The sequence below is a fragment of the Rhincodon typus genome, chromosome 9, assembly GCF_021869965.1.
Source record: "Rhincodon typus isolate 14 chromosome 9, sRhiTyp1.1, whole genome shotgun sequence".
In the NCBI taxonomy this organism is placed as follows: Eukaryota; Metazoa; Chordata; class Chondrichthyes; order Orectolobiformes; family Rhincodontidae; genus Rhincodon; species Rhincodon typus.
Window position 1 is genome coordinate 43365042 of NC_063340.1, and position 6000 is coordinate 43371041.

Sequence of the window (6000 nt, forward strand, 5' to 3'; positions counted from 1 at the left end):
AAAGGTTTGGGTGTGTAGGGTATAGACTTTCGGGTTTAAAATAGTGAGAATGCTTCAGTTGGGATGATGTAACTGCTGTGCTCGGTGGGTGTCAGACAGCATGAGAAAGGGAAGTCAGCCGGTGGGCCCTTTGCTACCGGTTTCATTGACTGTCGCCAGGACCTCTCCGGTGATTGGTCAGAGCCAGTGTCATTCAGAAAGGTAGTGCGGGTGGCAGCTCCAATCACCGCTTGTGAGGGCGGGCCTTCTGTCAGGCGCGGCTGGGCCATGCAGTATGATGTCAGTTGTGAAGGGTCACTAGACCCGAAACATTAACTCTGATTTCTCTCCACAGATGTTGCCAGACCTGCTGAGATTTTCCAGCAGTTTCTGTTTTTGTTTCAGACTGATGTCACCTGTGTGTGTATGTGATCCAGTTCACACAATGGAATGTTAATTTAAAAAAAAAATCCACAAGGAGGCAAAGTTAATTAAACGTGGGCAAGAATTGGTTCATTAATAATGGCAACTGTTGACTACTGAAGTATTAGGTCACTATTTATTTATTTTTTTGCTTTGATCCGCTTTGTAATCTCTTTAATTTCTGGAAACAATATGGGAGCAGTGACTGCGGCTGACTTAAAAACCAAAATGCTGCGTGACGCCCTGTTAGTGCCACTCTGCAACATAATGTTTGAAAACTGGTTCCAGTTGAAGTCATTACTTCCTTACAGGCGCTAGGAGAAAATCTATTAAGTACAAATAGAATTTTAACCTCTTGCCTCCAGTTCATGAGCTCTTCACACATGAACTTTCCTACCAGAGGTGAAACAGGAATAGTGGTATTTATAACAATTAATTGGCAGTCTAGGTGGTAGCAGAGTAAGAGAGTTTTGGAAAAAACTTCCAGGTGACCGATATGTATCTCATGTTGCTCTTAGGCATTCTGAAGTTTTGTTGATACATTCAGCTATCAACCTGCCTGTCCCTTTTAAGTCACAGCTCAAGTAGTCTAAATGGATGAATCTGTGTAGAACACATGTAAGGTTCCTTGGGTTAATCAGTGAGGAGTTGTGGCTAATTCATGGAAACATGGCAAATTTTACAATGATCTTAAAGCAACTCATTATTTTGTTGCCACAGTGCTTCAGGAGCTGAGTACTGTGGTGCTGATTCTGTCTTTGACTCTTAGATTCTCCACTAACACCATTCACGATGGATCTTTTTTAATCTGTGGATACTATCTCTTTAATTTTTGAATCTTATACTTGGGGTCCCTGTTGTTTCGGCCAATGTCTGAGGTCACTTCTACTTATGAGGTATTACTACTTATTTATCTTCTATCTTTTGGACCTAATGTCTTTTGTTCTGTCACCCTTGACTTGACCATCTTTAAAGTTGTTAACAGGATATGTGTTTATTACTCCACTCTTCTCCTCTTTTTCCCGTCTTACGGGAGATGTTTGCTGCTACGCAGTCATCTGTGCTTGATGCCCTGCCCTGCAAGTCAGCTTTGTGCGATGTTTGTTCTTTCCCTACTGATTTTGTTACTGTGCAGGTGTATAGAATGCAATTCACTGTTTTTTGCTTTGCCGCTTGCAGATTAGAATTTGCAAAATTTAACCTCAGCTGCTGCTGGCTCTTCTATAGCTGTGCCAGTTTGTTTTTGACCGTGAATATTCTTATGACAGATGTTTCAGTGGCCCTTTTGACTTAGGGCTCGGAAAGCACAAGTGTTGCTTATTTGACCCCTCTTTTAACATGAAGCACTTGAAAAGGAGCCTCAATGAGTCAGTGAGTAAAAATTAAAAAAAGCAGATAAACATCACAATACTTTAGACACTAAGCTTTCCGTGAGCAGAGTAATAGGGAGTGGCAAAGATTCACTAACATGCAAAACAAGTCTACAACCACGTTAGGTAAGATTATTAAAAGTTTAAATGTTTGATCCATGGGCACTGCTGTAGGCATCAGATGGCTATGTACGTTATAATTCCTTATGGTAAGGTACATGAATAACAAAATTGACACAAAGTTCGATATCTTTAAACCTTTCATTGGAAAACCTCTGCACCTCCGTTTTAGTGAATAATAATTGCTTTAAAAAGTACCTTCAGCAAACAAACTTTTCCCGTATGTACTGGAATTGATATTGCAAAGACTTGAGTGACCTTTTGCAAGTGTAGTTCATTTTAGTGTCTAAACGAAGAGATGACTGTGGAATGTGACTTCTGTAAATATTGGATTTCAGTATCTTAGCTTCAGTATCATAACAATTGGATTAATAGCATGATTTAACTAAGCCACTGCTCACCACTAACGTGGTACAACTCCATTACAATATACTTGTGTCAAATGGCAGATTTCCACTTTGGTTTGGTGGGGGTGACTACCCTTGCTTGTTGGCAAATTGGTTGAAAGGAGCAGTTGTTCTTGGAGATGAGATGATGGCAGAATTGGGTAAGAACTGCTTGAAAAGAGAACATACTGATGAATCTAGTTGTCATTTTGATGCTTATTCATAATTTGAAGACACCAGATTGGGGGAGAATGGCTTTAACATGTACGTGAAAAGACTTGTTGAATGTGGGTGTAATTGGTAAATGACCTTTAATGTTAATAAGTGAAGTTTATTAACACTTTGTGGAAGAATACATAGCTAACAGTTGGAAGGTAAATGTCTAACATTGGTAGAGGAGCATCGGGGTCTAATGGTTCAGATACACAAAGAAACAGAATATAGGTGCAGGAGTAGGCCAAACGACCTTTTTGACCCTGTTCCATTATTCAGTATGATCATGGCTGATCATCCAACTCTGCCCTTTCCATGCTTTGTCCCCATACCCTTTGATCCCTTTACCCCTAGGGGCTATATCTAGCTCCTTGGAAATATCAAGTTTTGGCCTCAGTTGCTTACTGTGGGAGAGAGTCCCTCTGGCTGAAGACATTTCTCGTCACCTCAATCCTAAGTGGCCTACTCCATTGTTTCTAAACCTCGACTCCTGGTTTCAGACTCACCAGATGTCGGGAACATCATTCCTGCGTTTACCCTGTCTAGTCCTGTTAGAATTTTATAGCTTTCTATGATACCCCACCCCATCATTTTTCTAAACTCCAGTGGGTATAGTCCTAACTGATCCAGTCTGTCTCTATATGTCAGTCCTATCAGCCTAGGAATCAGTCTGGCAAACTTTGTTGCACTTCCTCCATAACCAGAACATCCATTCTCTGACAAGGAGGCCAAAACTACACAAACGCTACTCTAGGTACAGTTGCAACAAAACATCTTTGCTCCTGTACTCAAATCCTCTTCCTACGAAGGCCAACATACCATTTGCCTTCTTTGCTGCCTGCGTCACCGGCATGCTTACTTCCAAGTGAACAATGATCAAAGTCACCCAGGTCTTGTTGCACCTTCTCCTTTGCCAATTTCTTGCCATTCAGATAATCTGCCTTCCTGATTTTAAGATCCAAAGTGGATAACCTCACATTTATCCACATTATACTTCATCTGCCATGAATTTGTTCACTCACTCAGATTGTGCAAATCGTACTGAATCATCTCTGCATCCTCCTCACAGCTCACCCTCCTATCCAGCTTTGTGTTGTCTGCAAACCTGTAGCCATTGGTTTAGTTTCCTTCTCTAAATCGTTATTATATATTCTGAGTAGCTCCGCTCCAAGTACTGGTCTCTGTGCTGTATTTTTACATGCTAATTTCTTACACGAGACCTTATCAAAAGGCTTCTGAAAGTCTAATAAACCACGACAGTTGGTTCTCCCTTATCAACTCTGCTAGTTCCAGTGTTGCAAAATTCCGATAGATTTGACAGTCCATACTGACTCTGTCTGATCTTGTCACTGCTTTTCAAGTGCTTTGCTATTAAATATTTTTAAATGGCCTTGTAGCATTTTTCCTATTGCCAATGTCAGGCTACAGGTATATAGTTCTCAGTTTTCTCCCTACCTTTTTTTTTTAAAAATGCAGGGGTTACGTTAGCTACTCTCTGATCTATAGGAACTGTTGCAGAGTCTATTGAATCTTGAAAGATGGCTGTCAACGCATCCACTATTTGTAGATCCACTTCCTTAAGTACCCTGGGATATAGATTCTGACCCTGGGGCTTTATTGGCCTTTAACCCTATCAATTTCCCCAAAACACTCTCCCTACCATTTCCTTCAGTTCCTTCTTCTTGCTAGATCCTGTGCTGTCCAACATTTTTCAGACAGTGTCCACCATTATGGAAACAGAACCAAAGTATTTATTGATATAACAACAGGTAGAGCTGGATGAACACAAGAAGCTAAGCAGCATCATAGAAGCAGGAAGGCTGACGTTTCAGGCCGAGACCCTTCATCAGAAATGGGGGAGGGGAAGGGGGTTCTGAAATAAATAGGGAGAGAGGGGGAGGCGGATAGAAGATGGATAGAGGAGAAGATAGGTGGAGAGGAAACAGACAGGTCAAAGAGGTGGGGATGGAGCTAGTAAAGGTGAGTGTAGGTAGGGAGGTAGGGAGGAGATAGGTCAGTCCAGGGAGGACGGACAGGTCAAGGGGGCGGGATGAGGTTAGTAGGTAGGAAATGCGGGTGCGGCTTGAGGTGGGAGGAGGGGATAGGTGGGAGGAACAACAGGTTAGGGAGGTGGGGACGGGTCTTCACCATCCCCCCCCCAGACCTCCCCCCTTACTGAGGACGAACGGTCAGTCCTCAGTAAAGGTCTCACCTTTGTCCCCCTCCACCCACACATCAACGAATACCGGTCACGTTTGGACATTGAGCAATTTTTCCGCCGCCTCCGCCTCCGCTTGCTTCTTCAACCGTGAGCCTAACCCTCCCTCTACTGACCCCTTTTCCCGCCTCCAACTCACCCCCTCCTCCTGGACACCACCCCAAGGCCTCCTACCCTCCCTTGACCTCTTCATCTCCAACTGCCGTCGAGACATCAATCGCCTCAAACTCTCCACCCCTCTCACCCACTCCAACCTCTCCCCTGCAGAACGTACAGCCCTCCGCTCCAATCCCAACCTCACCATAAAACCCACGGATAAGGGAGGCACAGTTGTAGTATGGCGCACTGACCTCGACATTGCCGAGGCCAGGCACCAACTCTCCGACACCACCTCCTTCCGCCCCCTTGATCGTGACCCCACCCCCGGGCACCAAACCATCCACAACCTCATCACTTCGGGTGACCTCTAACCTCATCGTTCCCCAACCCCGCACCGCCCGCTTCTATCTCCTTCCCAAAATCCACAAACCTGATTGCCCTGGTCGACCCATTGTCTCTGCCTGCTCCCGCCCCACCGAACTTATCTCCAACTATCTGGACTCCATTTTCTCCTCCTTGGTCCAGGAACTCTCTACCTACGTCCGTGACACCACCCACGCCCTCCACCTCCAGAACTTCCAATTCCCCGGTCCCCAACACCGCATCTTTATCATGGATGTCCAGTCCCTATACACCTGCATTCCCCATACAGATGGCCTAAAGGCCCTCCGCTTCTTCCTGTCCCGCAGGCCCGACCAGTCCCCCTTCACTGACCCCCTCATCCGCTTAGCCAAACTCGTCCTCGCCCTCAACAACTTCTCTTTCAATTCCTCCCACTTCCTACAGACAAAGGGGGTGGCCATGGGTACCGGCATGGGCCCAAGCTACGCCTGCCTCTTTGTAGGTTACGTGGAACAATCCCTCTTCCGTACCTACGCTGGCCCTAAACCCCACCTCTTCCTCCGTTACATTGATGACTGTATCGGCGCCGCCTCGTGCTCCCACGAGGAGCTCAAACAGTTCATCCACTTCACGAACACCTTCCACCCCAACCTTAAGTTCACCTGGACCATCTCTAACACCTCTCTCACCTTTCTGGACCTCTGTCTCCATCTCGGGCAACCACCTAGAAACCGATATCCATTTCAAGCCCACCGACTCCCACAGCTACCTAGAATACACCTCCTCTCACCCACCTTCCTGCAAAAATGCCATCCCCTATTCCCAATTCCTTTGCCTCCGCTGTATCTGC

The 6000-nt window shown here is 45.3% G+C and overlaps 1 protein-coding gene across 8 annotated transcripts in view; it reads left to right on the forward strand.

Moving 5' to 3' along the window:
• Positions 1-6000, forward strand: part of LOC109920936 (reticulon-4-like) — a 98957-nt gene that overhangs the window by 1084 nt on the left and 91873 nt on the right. The gene's annotated exons all lie outside the window — the stretch shown is intronic.